General features: G+C 40.6%; 1 long non-coding RNA gene across 2 annotated transcripts; it reads right to left on the reverse strand.

Annotated features, from left to right (window-relative positions):
• Window positions 1-2803: 2803 nt before the first annotated feature.
• LOC140205464 (uncharacterized) lies at window positions 2804-13392 on the reverse strand. 2 transcript variants are annotated; one of them, XR_011887850.1, is made up of 3 exons: window positions 13334-13392; window positions 12813-12994; window positions 2804-2875 (listed from the first exon to the last, which is right to left on the reverse strand). It is a non-coding gene; the product is annotated as an uncharacterized lncRNA (long non-coding RNA). The 2 variants fall into 2 exon arrangements; XR_011887851.1 differs by lacking the exon at window positions 2804-2875 and adding an exon at window positions 3546-3601.
• Between the last annotated feature and the right edge of the window lie 3591 nt (window positions 13393-16983).

The following is a 16983-nucleotide window of genomic DNA, read 5'->3' on the forward strand; positions in this document are numbered from 1 at the left end:
TGAAAGATGAAAAGTTTAAGGGGAACGTGAAGGGAAACTTGTTCACTCAGAGGGTTGTAAGCACATGGAATGAGTTGCCAACACAAGTGGTGCATGCGAGCTCAATTTCAACACTTAAGAGAAGTTTGGATATGTAAGTGCATAGTAGGGAAATGGAGGGATATGGTCCCAGTGCAGGTTGATGGGAGTAGGCAGTTTAAATGTTTTTGGCATGGACTAGATGGGCCAAAAGGCCTATTTCTGTACCGTACTCTATGACTCTAAGTTCTTGGGATAGCTGCAGGCTTCAGTTTAGTATATCTGAAATGCCATTCAAACTCATTTTGTGGAATGACAAACAGCTGAACCAGTATCTAATTCCACTTTAATTAATTTGAGGAAGTGATAGATAGGAGCTACAGGGAGGGTAGTCACTCCTAGATTGCAGTAGGCAGTTAACTAACTGGTTGACTTTTAGGAGCAGGAAAGAAAATGCATAGCCAGTGCAGAGTACCTCTGTGGTCATTTCCCTCAATAATAAGCATATCACTTTGGATACTATTGAGGGGGGACCAACTGGGGGGAGCCACAGCCATCAAGTCTCTGGCATTGAGTCTTGTGCTGTGGTTCAGAAGAGAACAGAGGTGAAGAGGACTGCAGTGATACTAGAAAATTCCATTGTCAGAGGAATAGAGAAAGATTCTGTGTGCACAAGAGACACCCAGGTGCCAGGGGTCAGGGATGTGTTGGATCAGGTCACGGCATTCTAAAGGGGGAGGGTGAGCAACTAGAAGTCTTGGTACATATTGACACCAATGACATGGGTAGGGAAAGGTGAGACTTTGGTAGAAGAAAGAAAAGCAAAGACCATTTTCTAAATGTGGAGAACATTCAAAAATCCAGGGCAGAGAAATTTAGGGTCCTTGTGCAGGATTCCCTGAAGGTTGGGTTGGTAATGAGAAAGGCAAATGCAATGTTAGCATTCATTTCGAGGGGACTAGAATCTAAAAAAAATAAGGATGTAATGCTGTGTCTTTATAAAGCACTGGTAAAGCTTCACTTGGGAGTACTGCGATCAGTTTTGGGCCCCTTATCTAAAAAAGGATGTGCTGACATTGGAGGGGATTCAAAGGAAGTTCATAAACATGATTCCAGGATTGAAAGGCTTATCATATGAGGAACATTTGATGGCTCTGGGCTTGTACTCACTGGAATTTAAAAGAATGAGGGGGATCTTATTGAAAACTATCAAATATTGAAATACCTAGATAGAATGGATGTGGAGGCAAATCTTCCTATGGGGAAAGGTTGGGAGGGGGGGGGGTGGAGTCCAGGACCAGAAGGCACAATCTCAGAATACAGTGATGTCCATATAGAATGAAGATTAGGAATTTTTAAGCTGGATGGTGGTGAATCTCCAGAATTCATTGCCACAGAGGGCTGTGGAGGCCAGGTCACTGGGTGTATTTAAATTGGAGGTTGATATGTTCTTGATTAGTCAGGGATAAAAAGTTATGGGGAGAAGGCAAGAAAATGGGGTTGAGGGGGAAATGGATCAGACATGATCAAATGGCAGAGAAGACTCAATGGGCCAAATGGCCTAATTCTGCTCCTATGTCTTATGATCACTATTGGATAAACATTAATACAATTTAACTATAAAAACTTAATAACCTCCTCTGTTATTGTTGCTATCATTTCCATTTGCAACCCCTCAGTGTGCACTACAATCTCTGCATCTTTATTTTACTGTATTTATTATTACCGTGTACACTTATTTAGTCTGAGCTCCACACAAGCAAGGAATTTCACTGCATGCTGGAGTATGTCACAATAACTAATCTGACTTTAAATTCTTCCAATCCCTCCCCTTCTCCGGAGTTCCTATCCCCAAGCTCCCCACAGCAATGTTCTAATTTTTTTTTATATATACACAGTAGCTTCGCAGACTAACCATTACTGAGCAGGAAATATTTACCAGGCCTCAACCTGTGCAACACTTTAAATAGTTTATTTTGCAATAGGCTTATTTTGGTATAGGTTTATTTTGTTATTATGAACATTTAGAATGAAAATTTTAAAAAGTTTGTCTATTCGTTGAAAAGTATAATGAAATACAGCACAAAGAAAATCTTTCATGTTTCGTAAACTTTTCCTTGTCTGTCTTAATTACAAATCTATTGTCTATAAACACTGTCCAGGTGAAAGGTGCAACTTAATCCTCATTAGATCATAGAAATATTCCTGTTTCTGGTTTTACATTTAAATGAATTCATAAGACTGAATTAATGTTCTCAGTCAGCACTACAAGCTTGAAATGTTTCAACTATAGCAAGAATTGATAGTTCTTCAAATTCTTCATTTCTAAGCACGTAGTTCATCATATCAGCGAATGTGTTAACTGAAAGTCTTAACTTTCTCAGAAATGACATTTGAAATCACAGCATTGCTGCAATATTTTTGTCGCAGTTTGCAATAGTGGCTTGAGTACAACATTCTCTTTTTCAAATGTAACACTCACTTTGCCTAGTGGCATGATCTCCAGGGTTATGATGCCCCTGCCCAGCCAAACTTTAGAATTCTTGTTTGGGTGGATGCTGCGTGATGTGTCCCATGTCAGATCAGTACCCCGAAATAACAGACAGTACATGATATGTGGTTAGACAAGTAAGATTTTATAACTCTTACTTTGACTATGAGACTAATAGAGAAATAAAAGGTGCTAATAACCTTATTAAACAGTCCAGTGCACAAATCATTGGAGCTCATGGATTTTCCTTTGCTGATCCTCCTTTGATCGTTGTCAACCTCTGGGCTCCTGCCCAGAGGGTCGGGCAACCCACCGACTCAAGTCGCATCTTCTCTCTTCATCCTCCTCGTGCCTTCTCCCTAACAGCTTTCACAAACAAGAAAAAATAACATCTCTTCCATTGGTTAGCACTGAATTCCAAAGTCCCATTATTCCTACCCAAACATGCTGCTACAGAAAACCCATTACCTCAGCAGTTAACATTATTAGAAATGCCATTATATTATTACACAACAGAGAAGCCATTTTATTAGCCTTAGCAGTTAACATAAGAGAGAAACCCTTACTTAAATTCAAAATTGTTTGCTTTTACAATGGCAACAGGGTCAGAAAGCTTGCCATTCCCTTAACTCATCATCAGGAAATCCCTTATCCAAGTGATTACACATACACTGAAAGAATCGAATAATAGGCACAGTAACAACATAATTTACAGTATATGAATTCTCTGGTTAAGATGCTGTTTTAAGTAACCTGACTTCCATTTTACCCACTACTGAAGTTTCAACTAAGGAGGCCAGACAGTTCAGCTTTTGAATATTCTGTCCTCCATCTGGTGCCACCTTGAGCTGGATGTTAATTTGTCCTCCTTTTTTGGGTCTGACTAAAAATATAAATTATCTCAGATATACTTAAAACAGTGGGAACTGAAAGCTATAACAACCATTAACATTTTTATTATATGTAGTTGCCATTGTCAACACTGCTGATGAGCCGCAGTGTACAAGTCACGTCAGCACGTCTGACAGGGTCAGTCTGCCCCGGGCCGCTGCAGTGGAGAGTGGTTGACTTTTTTGTTCTTGTTTCAAGCCCCTAAAGAAATGCCGAAAAGAAAGACTACATTTAACCATGAATGGGCCAAAGAATTTGGATTTATTGCTAAAAGCAGAAAAGATGATATTCTTGTTTTTTGTACACTATGCCATTGTGATGTAGCGATTGGCAGTAAGGGAAAAAGTGCAGTTGAACAACACGCTACCACAGATAAACATAAAGTTAACACTCATACTGCTGGTACGTCATCATTGTTATCATTTTTCTCCCCAGCTCGATCAACTCAAGATGACAAAATCTTGGCTAGAACTGTGTAAAGTGTATCATGCTGTGAAGCATCATCAGTCATACAGAAGTGTTGATTGTGGAGTAGAAGTTGACAAAGAAATATACAGTGACTCATTGATAGTGAAAGGTGTAGCATGTGGGAAAACTAAAGCAAAAACTCTGTGAAAATATTCTGTACAAAAGCATGTGGAGTATATCAAAGAACATGGCTTGCCCTTTTCACTGATGCTTCAAACAAAGGTGCAACAAAGTGTTTCCCAATACTTCTGAGATACTTTCCATTTTGAGAAGGGAGTGCAACATGTGTTACTTGACTTTTTACAGCAGTAACAATTAATCATCAGAACACATAACAATCAGCTACTGGTTAAACTAGAGACATCAAGTCTGGATCTGAATAAAGTGTCTGCATAAACTATGGAAACACAACAGTGTTTATCAAAAACTGAAAATGGCTCAAAAGAACATTATGCTGCAAATTATCTGGCCCACATTTTGTACAATGCAACAAAATTTGCTACAGGAAAACTGGAAATTGATGTTGAAAATATTGTGTACAACCATTTCAGCATCTCAGCTAAAAACAGCACAGTTAAAAGAATTCTGTGAATTCGTGGATGTTGATAATTGTAATCTGTTAGGGCATGTTGTGACTAGATGGTTCTCTCTTAAGTGCTGGAAAGTCCTAAAAAGTTATTTTCAGAGTCTAGGTGAAGAGGAGTGTCCCAAGATAAATGTGGAATTGCTTTGGAGGTGAAGGAATTGCCTGTGAATCCTCAGAGATCTATTTCTTCTTCCTCAGTCACACTCTTAAATTGTTCTCAGACACGATTGAAGCACTAGAAGCCAAGTCATTCAGCATAATTTCAGTATTTAAGCTAATGGCTGAACTGAAAAGTAAACTTGAGAGAGGAGTAAAGGACTTTTTTTGGCTTTGCAGTGAACACCAAGCTTAGCCAGCTTACCTCTGATGTGTCTAAGAAATGTGAAGTACTTCATTGTTTTCTATGAAAGAGTCATAAAGTACTTAACTTCTCTGAAAACAGCTTTCATAACAAAGTGTCAAAATTGAGCCTAACAAGTGCCATACCTTTTGGAGAATTCTGTGATGTAGTCAAGGCCTGTAACCTTCAAGATATTGATATGGATGAATTATATGAAGAGTATGGGATTGTGGAAGCAATTATCAATACTCCTGAGATGGTTGATAGCCATAGTGAAGAATGTTATCTTAAGTTGTTCAGTAAATCTGAGGTCTCTTTTACAAACCTGAAGGTGGTGAGTGCTTATATCTTCTCTATTCCATGCAGCAATGCTCACACAGAACGAGTTTTTTCAATGATGACCTCAGTTTGGAGAAACGAGAGAAACCATCTGCAAGTGGACTCAGTCAAAGCAGAGCTCCAAATATGTAACAACTCAGAAGAGTGCCCAGCCATGTACAGAAAACCCCTAGCCAACAGAAAACTCCTGGAGATGGCAAGTAAAGGGCAGAAATACAAAAAACAGACAACCATACCTGGCAGTCCATGGTAGGCCTAAGTAGGCTACTTCCTTTAGTTTGTGAAGTAAGTTAATTTGGTTAGCATATCTGCTTCAGCAGGAGTAAAACTAAAGATTCATTTCTTTCAGGTCTTTATTTATACTGTATGAATGCATGTATGTATGTAATATGCAGAATGATGAATCATTGAAGGGCTCTGGTAGAAAATCACTGATTAATGATGAAACAGCTAGATTTTTGCTGGATTTATATAGGCAAAAAAGTATCATGTTAGAATGTTTATATAATAAAATAACTGAAGTGATCATCTGTTTGCATTTGTTGTTTTTGCAATACGGTTTAAATTTTTTAAATATATTCTTTTTATTTCTTTATTACAAACAAAAAAACAAAAAAATACAGCACGTCCACAAAAACCACGACATTAAAATCTAATTAAATATTGAGCAGCAAAAGGCAGAAAAATATAAAGGCAAAAGTAAACATACACAGCAGAGGTGCACCACACCAAAAAACCTCAGTCCTCACCCCGTAAGAAAGTCCAATACAGGGCCCCATATCCTTTCAAAGATGTCCCCTCTGTCCTCATTACATAGTCTCAGTCTCTGCAAATGTAAAGTATTTGCCAGTTCTCTCAGCCACAGATTGTACGTAGGCACAGAGTCCATTTTCCACATTTGCAGGATTAACTTCTTAGCAATCACCATTCCAAACAATATAGCCATTTTTTCATACTTACTGGCTGAAGATAGGGAGCTTGTTGCTCCAAGGATGGCTATGAGCGGGTCTGGTTACCACCACTTCCCAAAAGCCTCAGAGAAACACTGAAAAATACTTTTCCAGTGTGCATAAAGCTTACAACATGACCAGAATGAATGTGACAAGTTACTTTTCACAGATTTACATCTATTACAAACTGGTGAAACATCAGGGTAGAAACTCTGCAACTTTTCTTTGGAATAATGGAGTCAATGTATTGTTTTAAACTGTACAAGTCTGTGTCTGACATTGACCAAACAATCATGTATACTCTTTAAACACTCATCCCAGACCTCCTCTGTCAGTTCTATACCCAATTCATCCACCCATACCTGTTTAAAACCTGCAGTATTCACCCGAGCTCCATTATGTAGGATCTGATAAAAATAGGATACTGCACTACGAGTAACAGGATCAAATTTATTAAAAAATATTTTTGAAACACACTGTGTGTGTGTGTGTGTATATATATATATATATAGAGTAACCTACGACCATGTATGCAATGTCCTCCTTTTTGGAAATGGCCACCCGAGTTTCAACTACCCAACTTGTTACTTCTGCACAAAAGGTGTACAGAACATTGCCAGCATCTTGATATGTAAAAATATCACCAATTTTTATTTTTTGATGCAAAAATGGTAGTTCAGTATGGGTTGCAAAACCCATTTTACCTTAAAATTTTCCCCAAGTTTTGTTCTTCAAAGAATTTAATTCTTCTGCTTTGCAACATCCTTCGGATACTACAATTATATAATTTTTAATTTAACAAATCAAATAACTTGTAATTTTAATGACTACAATCATAAGAACAATTTTATAGAAATGAATTTTTACTTTGTTTTAATTTTTAATTTAAAAATTCTTATTAGATTATGATTTTTTTTGGAAAGATTCCTCAGCATAAAAGCCAAAACATAGAATTTTTCCACATTGAGCCATTACAAACCTCAACTCACAACACAAGTAAATGATGCCAGGCAGTCAAAACAACTGACAGGGACAATGGCAAAAGTAAAATGTTTTGACGAGACAGCATCAGCATTCAGAGGGCCGGCAGTTCACTAACAATCAGCTACCAACTTACATTTTGTATTTATTGTTACAATTTGTAACACTTCTAACTTGAAACATGGACACTGTAAATACGTTGGAACTCTAAAATGTTAAGGTTATGGTCTGTTATTAGGAAAATTTATTGATTATGTACATTACAATTGCAGGGCATTTCATGATATATTAACAGATTTCAAAATTACATTAGCATAATATCTAAATTATATTAACATTCCAGCTGCGAGCAACAAAGGCTACATGCACAGGAGCATTTCAGTTACTACACAGCTGCTCACCCCTGCAATTTAGAGGGAACAGTGCCCTGTAATCCACTCCCAAATTCACCCTTCTCTGCCCCCTTCTCCTATGCATCTGGCTATGCCCCACCTTACATCCCATAACCTGTGTTCTGTGGTCCTTTCCTCCCCCCTTCCACCCCAATTGTCCACCTCTGTACTCCTCCCTACCCCCACTCAGGAGTTGGATGGGGGAGTAAGACAAAAATACACTCACCTTCCTCCTTACAGCTGAGTGTCCTGTAACACTATGGGGGGGGGGGGAGGAGGAAGAGAAGGGCTGTATGTCCATTGGTCAGATTCAGTAGACTAGGTGAGGGTAAAGGCATCACCTATGAAGAGAGTGGAGCTTTTCAGCATGGGCCCATGCTGGACTTCCAAGAGGCCAGACCCACTAGACACATCCCCTTCCTAAGGGCTTGCAAACTCGCTTTGCTTCCAGCTCCTGCAGGAGGGACACCACAGCTCAGACATGTCTAGAGAGCACATGGCACAGAGCCAGAACCACACATACAGAAACTGACCTTCTTACCTTTCCTTTCATACTCGTTGCCTCCCTCTGAACCTTCTCCTTCACTTTACCCCTGTCCTCTCCTATCAGATTCCTTCTTCTTCAGCCCTTTACTTCTTCCAGCTATCACTTCCCCTCCACCACCCCCGACCCCCCCGCCCCCCAGCCACCTTATTCTGGCTTCTTCTCCACTTCCTTTCCAGTACTGGTGAAGGTCTTGGCCCGAAAGAATGACAGTTTATTATCCTCCAAAGACGCTGCCTAATCTGGCTGGGGAATGGGGGGGGGGGGGGCGCGGGGGAAGGGGGAGAGAGCACGACCAGCAGAGCTCCAAATGGATCCGATAGAGAAGGTTCAAGTTAAATACAGTAATGATTAGCATTGCTCAACGTTTCTGTTTGGGTTGTTCTAGTGAGGCCATTCCCACTGGAGACCAAGGCACACCAAGTGAGGTCCTCAGAAGGTGTACAGGGTTGGGGAGGGACAGTGGATGATACCCCACGTTGGATTTGGTGATTTCCGATCGGCATTTTCTTTTAAAAGTCCAAGAACGAGTTGAAAACTTGTGGCTTCTTGATCATTCATTGAAAGTTTAAACAAAGAAAGGCACAGAGCACATGAAACTAACTAAAGAACTAAGACAAAGACAAAGACAAGATGGTGAATTTTGCAGGAGCTGACATTTTTATACCGGGGTGAAGCATATTCCTGAGATAAGCAAAGGCCTATAAAAAGATACACAGGTAGAGTATGTTTAACACTTAGCTATTTAAATTTAAAAATGATTGACCATTATGTAACTTCTAATGACTTGCCCCGAGTAGCTGGAGTCTTGCACCACATATTGTGAAAAATACAAGTTATATATGACTGAAACTACCATCTTATTAAAAGCATAAAGAACAGATTCTAACAATCCTCCTCAATTCTAAATCACACAATTTGAATAATTATGTCTGAAAATTTGGATTATTCTGGTGATGATTGCCTTCAAACATGCACAAAAAAGGTTGATTATGACAATGCATATTAATACGAATATTTGACTGAATATTGAGTAACCCCACCTTCCAAGACTGAAATTAATCCAATCAAAAAATCCCATCCATCAGTTTGATATAGTTTAGAAACTGTTTTACAAATCTGGTCAGCTAAATTAGTTCTGTCTGCAGCTATGTTGTGGATAAGGTCAGGTGTGTTATTTCTCTAACCATGTTGATCATATTCACATAAATGACTCAGTTTGAGACAATATGTCGGGGGTATGACCAGTATACTCATGTCCCTTATAACCATATAACAATTATAGCCTGGGAACAGGCCATCTTGGCCCTTCTAGTCCGTGCCAAACTCTTACTCTCACCTAGTCCCACTGACCTGCACTCAGCCCATAACCCTCCATTCCTTTCCTGTCCATATATCTATCCAATTTAACTTTAAATGACAACATCAAACCTGCCTCAACCACTTCTGCTGGAAGCTCGTTCCACACAGCTACCACTCTCTGAGTAAAGAAGTTCCCCCTCATGTTACCCCTAAACTTTTGCCCTTTAACTCTCAACTCATGTCCTCTTGTTTGAATCTCCCCCATTCTCAATGGAAAAAGCCTATCCACGTCAACTCTATCAATCTCCCTCAACTTTAAACACCTCTATCAAGTCCCCCCTCAACCTTCTACGTTCCAAAGAATAAAGACCCAACTTGTTCAACCTTTCTCTGTAATTTAGGAGGTGAAACCCAGGCAACATTTTAGTAAATCTCCTCAATTTTATTGACATCTTTTCTATAATTTGGTGACCAGAACTGTACACAATACTCCAAATTTGGCCTTACCAATGCCTTATACAATTTCAACATTACATCCCAACTCCTATACTCAATGCTCTGATTTATAAAGGCCAGCATACCAAAAGCTTTCTTCACCACCCTATCCACGTGAGATTCCACCTTCAGGGAACTATGCACCATTATTCCTAGATCCCGCTGTTCTACAGCATTCTTCAATGCCCTACCATTTACCATGTATGTCCTATTTTGATTAATCCTACCAAAATGTAGCATCTCACATTTTTCAGCATTAAACTCCATCTGCCATCCTTCAGCCCACACTTCTAACTGGCCTAAATCTCTCTGCAAGGTTTGAAAACCTACTTCATTATCCACAACGCCACCTATCTTAGTATTATCTGCATACTTACTAATCCAATTTACCACCCCATCATCCAGATCATTAATATATATAACAAACTACATTGGATTCAGTACAGATCCCTGAGGCACACCGCTACACACCGTCCTCCAATCTGACAAACAGTTATCCACCACTTCTCTCTGGTGTCTCCCATCCAGCCACTGCTGAATCCATTTTACTACTTCAATATTAATGCCTAATGATTGAACCTTCCTAACTAACCTTCCGTGTGGAACCTTGTCAAAGGCCTTACTAAAGTCCATTTAGACAACATCCACCGCTTTACCCTCGTCAACTTTCCAAGTAACCCCATCAAAAAATTCAATAAGATTTGTCAAACATGGCCTTCCCCACACAAATCCATGTTGACTGTTCCAAATCAGACCCTGTCTATCCAGATAATTATATACACCATCTCTAAGAATACTTTCCATCAATTTACCCACCACTGACGTCAAACTCACAGGCCGATAATTGCTAGGTTTACTCTTAGAACCCTCTTTAAACAATGGAACCACATGAGCAATACGCCAATCCTCTGGCACCATCCCCGTTTCTAATGACATTTGAAATATTTCTGTCAGAGCCCCTGCTATTACCACACTAACTTCCCTCAAGGTCCTCGGGAATATCTTGTCTGGACCCGGAGACTTAACCACTTCTATATTCCTTAATAGCGACAGTACATCCTCTTCTTTAATCGTCATACTTTCCATAACTACCCTTCTTGTTTCCTTTACCTTACACAATTCAATATCCTTCTCCTTAGTGAATACCGAAGAAAAGAAATTGTTCAAAATCTCCCCCATCTCTTTTGGCTCTGCACATAGCTGTCCACTCTGATTCTCTAAGGGTCAAATTTTATCCCTCACAACCCTTTTGCTATTAATATAACTGTAGAAACCCTTGGGATTTATTTTTACCTTACTTGCCAAAGCCTCGTATCTTCTTTTAGCTTTTCTAATTTCTTTCTTAAGATTCTTTTTACATTCTTTATATTCCTCGAGCACCTCATTAACTCCAAGCTGCCTATATTTATTGTAGATCCCTCTCTTTTTCCGAACCAAGTTTCCTATATCCCTTGAAAACCATGGCTCTCTCAAACTTTTAAAGTCAAACTCTCCCTTGCCTTTCAACCTAACAGGAACATACAGATTCCGTACCCTCAAAATTTCACCTTTAAATGACCTCCATTTCTCTATTACATCCTTCCATTAAAACAAGTTGTCCCAATCCACTCCTTCTAAGTCCTTTCGCATCTCCTCAAAGTTAGCCTTTCTCCAATCAAAAATCTCAATGCTGGATCCAGTCCTATCCTTCTCCATAATCATATTGAAACTAATGGTATTGTGATCACTGGACCCGAAGTACTCCCCAACACATACCTCCGTCACCTACCCTATCTCATTCCCTAACAAGAGATCTAACACTGCCTCTTCTCTAGTTGGTACCTCTATGTATTGCTGCATAAAAAAACTATCTTGCACACATTTGACAAACTCCAAACCATCCAGCCCTTTTACACAATAGGCTTCCCAGCCTGTGTGGAAAATTAAAATCTCCCACAATCACAACCTTGTGCTTACTACAAATATCTGCTATCTCCTTACAAATTTGCTCCTCCAATTCTCACTCCCCATTAGGTGGTCTATAATACACCCCTATAAGCGTCACTACACCTTTCCTATTCCTCAATTCCACCCAAATAGCCTCCCTAGACGAGTCCACTAATCCATCCTGCCAGAGCACCGGTTATATTTTCTCTGACAAGCAATGCAACACCTCCACCTCTTGCTCCTCCTATTCTATTACACCTGAAGCAACAAAATCCTGGAATATTTAGCTGCCAATCATACCCCTCCTGCAACCACGTTTCACTAATAGCTACATCATATTTCCAGTAATCAATCCATGCTCTAAGCTCATCCACCTTTCTTACAATGCTCTTAGCATTAAAATAGAGGCATTTAAGAAACTCTCCACCTCTTACTCTATTTATCCTTAATGGAGCAAATCTGAGCCTATCTGACCCCCTAACTATTGAGTCCCCTGTTACTACTGCCCTCCTCTTCCTTTCCCTACCCTTCTGAGCTACAGGGCCGGACTCTGTGCCAGAGGCACGGCCACTGTTGCTTCCCCTGGTAAGCAGTCCCCCTTATCAGAATGGTGAACCTCGTTTAGCTAAATTATTTACTTGCTTAGTCAATTCACCATGTACTTGCTTTAGTTCACACACTTGATCTTCTAATTTGGCACATTCACATTTAAATTAATTTATTTGACTTTCTAGCTTGGCACGCTCATGCTTTCTTAGCTCTGATAATATTGCCAGCATCCAGCCAGCCTTTTTATTTCCCAAAATTTTCTGCATCTTATTCCATATCTTCTCAATTTTGGCCATTGTTTTCAGTTCAATCTCAATGAGTACTCTTCACTTAGATATCAATCACAGTTATTAATAGAATTGCAACCCAAAATGTACAAGTTACGACCAAAAATAAAACACAAACCTTCAATAGTCACAAACCAAAATAAATATACAATCGGAAATAAAATAGAATTTTCTTCTCAAATTTCCTTCCATGGTGTACTGAAGCAAAATCAGGCAACTTCTCCAACAACTCGGGAATGAAGGACGTTCTTACCTCCTGTTAGGTGCACTCTAAAATTTCCTTCTTTGTCCAAGGAATTTTCAAACTGTTTTTCATAACCACCCTGTTCGTGAAACCAGAATTGTTGTAGCTGCTGATTTCTGATCCGCAGGTTCTTTTAGTAGGGGTCCAAGAATGAGTTGAAAACTTGTTGCTTCACGATCGCTTATTGAAAGCTTAAACAAAAGACAGGCACTTGAAACTAAGACAAAGACAAAATGGCAATTTTTGCAGGAACAGACACTTTTATACCAAAGGTCACATTCCTGAGATAAGCAAAGGCCTACAGAAAGATACATAAATATAGCAAGTTTAACACTTAGCCAATTAAAATGAAAAATAATAAACCGTTATGTATTTGTTATATCACTTTGCTACTGGTAGCTGGAGTCTAGTACCACATATTGTGAAAAATACATTTATGTTAGTGAATCTGCAATTTCAGTCTTGTAAAAACTCATTAATTAAATACCTTATTAAAGCATAAAGAACAACTGATTCTAACACCCACTTACCCAAACTTAAGTCAGCTGCTCTTGTAAGCAGTTACCCTGGTCCAGTGAGAAAATAAATGTCATTCGCTTCTACCACTTCTGCATGCCCTCTCTCTCAAGGCAGAACTAGTTGGGCTCCTTTTGGCAGGCCCCCACTCAAAGGAAGCATCTCTGGAAGTAAAAGTGGCCTTTAACCAGACAGACAGAGCAAGGGGCAAAAAAAGAGGTCTTGTTCACCTCCACTCACCCATTGCCTCAAACCTTCACCGCTAACCTGTGCAGTCTCTCCCCCCACCCCATCCCTACCCTCACCTTCCATTCCCTCCTCCTCCCCACTCTCCAGACTGCTTCATTTCCACCTTCCACCTACCCTTAACAGTTTCTACAAAGGAACTTTGACCAGAAACATGGTTCTGTTTCCCCCATCTCAGAGGCTGACTGAGTGTTTCCAGCACTTCCTGCTTCCACTCTGATACTTCCAGCATCTGCAGTCTACGTCACCTGGCTTTTAGAAAATCTCTTGAGCGGTAGTCTGGCCCTGTGGCTCAGAGGGGTAGGGAAAGGAAGAGGATGGCAGCAGTGATAGGGGACTCTATAGTTAGGAGGTCAAAGAGGCGATTCTGTGGATGCAGGAAAGAAGCAAGGATGGTAGCTTGCCTCCCAGGTGCCAGGGTCTGGAATGTCCACTATATCCTGAAGTGGAAAGACGAACAGCCAGAGGCCGTCGTACATATTGGTACCAACGACATAGGCAGGAAAAGGGAGGAGGTCCTGAAAACAAAAGAAGCAGGACCTCAAAGTTTGTAATCTCCGGACTACTGCCTGTACTACGCGACAGTGAGTATAGGAATAGAGTGAGGTGGAGGATAAATGTGTGGCTGAGGGACTGAAGCAGGGGGCAGGGATTCAGATTTCTGGATCATTGGGACCTCTGCTGGGGCAGGTGTGACCTGTACAAAAAGGACGGGTTGCACTTAAATCCCAGGGGGACCAATATCCTGGTGGGGAGGTTTGCTAAGGATATTGGGGAGAGCTTAAACTAGGATTGCTGGGGGGGGGGGGGGGGGGGAACCAAACCGATGAGACGGAGGAAGAGGCGGTTGGCTCACAAGCAGAGAAAGCTTGGAGACAGTGCAAGATGGAGGATACGCAGGTGATAGACGGGATGCGCTCAGACCAATGGTTAGAGGTGTGTCTATTTTAATGCAAGGAGTATTATGAACAAAGCGGATGAGCTTAGAGCATGGATCAGTACCTGGAGCTATGATGTTGTGGCTATTACAGAGACTTGGATGGCTCAGGGGCAGGAATGGTTAATTCGAGTGCCATGCTTTAGAAGTTTCAGAAGGGACAGGGAGGGAGGCAAAAGAGGTGGCACTGTTAATCAGAGTTAGTGTCATGGGTGCAGAAAAGGAGGAAGACCTGGAGAGATTGTCTACAGAGTCTCTGTGGGTGGAACTTAGGAACAGGAAGGGGTCAATAACTCTAGTGGGTGTGCTTTTTTATATATAGACCACCCAATAGACATTGAGGAGCAGATAGAGAGACAGATTCTGGGAAGGTGTAACAACAACAGGGTTGTTGTAGTGGGATATTTTAATTTCCCAAATATCGATTGGCATGTCCCCAGAGTGAGGGGTTTAGATGGAGGGGAGTTTGTTAGGTGCATTCAAGAAGCCTACAAGAGGAAAGGCTGTACTTGCTCTGGCGTTGGGAAATGAACCTGGTCACATGTCAGATCTCTCAGTGGGAGAGCATTTCGGAGATAGTGATCACAATTTTATCTCCTTTACCATAGCATTGAAGAGGAATAGGAAAGCAAGTTAGGAAAGCATTTAATTGGAGTAAGGGGAAATATGAAGCTATCAGGCAGGATCTTGGAAGCATAAATTGGGAACAGATGTTCTCAGGGAAATGTACGGAAGAAATGTGGCATATATTCAGGGGATATTTGTGTGCAGTTCTCCATAGGTACGTTCCAATGAGACAGGGAAAGGATGATAGGGTACAGGAACTGTGGTGTACAAAGGCTGTTGTAAATCTAGTCAAGACGAAAGGAGCTTACAAAGGATTCAAAAGCCTTGGTAATGATAGAGATCATAAGGCTAGCAGGAAGGAACTTAAGACAGAAATTAGGAGAGCCTGAAGGGGCCATCAGCAGGCCTTGGCGGACAGGATTAGGGAGAACCCCAAGGCATTCTACAAGTATGTGAAGAGCAAGAGGATAAAATGTGAGAGAATAGGACCAATCAAGCGTGACAGTGGAAAAGTCTGTATGGAACCAGAGTAGATAGCAGAGTACTTTGCATCAGTATTCACTACAGAAAAGGATCTTGGCGATTGTAGGGATGACATACAGCAGACTGAAAAAGCTTGAGCATGTAGATATTAAAAAAGAGTATGTGCTGGAGCTTTTGGAAAGCGGCAAGTTGGATAAGTCACCAGGACCGGACGAGGTGTACCCCAGGCTACTGTGGGAGGTGAGGATGGAGATTGCTGAGCCTCTGGCATTGATTTTTGATCATCAATGGGGACAAAAGAGGTTCCGGAGGATTGGAAGATTGCAGATGTTGTTCCATTATTCAAGAAAGGGAGTAGAGATAGCCCAGGAAATTAAGGACCAGTGAGCCTTACTTCAGTGGTTAGTAACTTGGATGGAGAAGATCCTGAGAGGCAGGATTTATGAACATTTGGAGAGGCGTGATATGATTAGGAATAGTTAGCATGGCTTTGTGAAAGGCAGGCCATGCCTTACGAGCCTGATTGAATTTTTTGAGGATGTCATTAAACACATTGATGAAGGTAGAGCAGTAGATGTAGTGTATATGGTTTTCAGCAAGGCATTTGACAAGGTACACCATGCAAGCCTTATTGAGAAAGTAAGGAGGCATGGGATCCAAGGGGCATTGCCTTGTGGATCCAGAACTGGCTTGTCCACAGAAGGCAAAGAGCAGTTGCAGATGGGTCATATTCTCCATGGAGGTCGATCACCAGTGGTGTACCTCAGCGATCTGTTCTGCGACCCCTGCTGCAAGGTGATGGGAAGAGAATGGTGTTGAGAGGGAAAATAAATCAGCCATGATGGATTGAGAGTAGGCTCAATGAGCTGAATGGTCCAATGTGGCCATGTCTATACATATATTAATATACATATTATGTATTTTTTCCTCACCTCTTTTTCTCTCAATCTCGGGTCCTCGACCAGAGGCCTGGGAGCTTGAGATTTCGGTATAGCATCCTTGCTCTTCATGGTAGTGCACACTTATGGATCAAGATCGCAGATATTGTTTGAAATTTATTGAAGCCAATCTCCCAGTCTGTCTGTCCCTCTGTATGTACACAATATTTGTTTCTTAATGTAATTTACAGTTATCTACTGCAATGTACTGCTGCTACATAACAACTTACTTTTACAGCATATACTGGTGATATTACACCCGATTCTGATTAACAGGTTTGAAAATCACTGACAATTATATGCAATTGGTCATTAAATAAACTGTTTTACATTTTATGAAAAAAAAGACCGATGGGTTGCAACCTCTATTTAACTACGGACACAATGGGGGATTTACTAGAACGCTGGTCTCTTTTGTTGTAGACAGTAATAATCGTATTTTAATTTGAAACTGTACATTGTTTATGAAGCTCTGATTTATTCCATAGTATTT

This window comes from Mobula birostris, chromosome 11, assembly GCF_030028105.1.
Source record: "Mobula birostris isolate sMobBir1 chromosome 11, sMobBir1.hap1, whole genome shotgun sequence".
NCBI lineage: Eukaryota > Metazoa > Chordata > Chondrichthyes > Myliobatiformes > Myliobatidae > Mobula > Mobula birostris.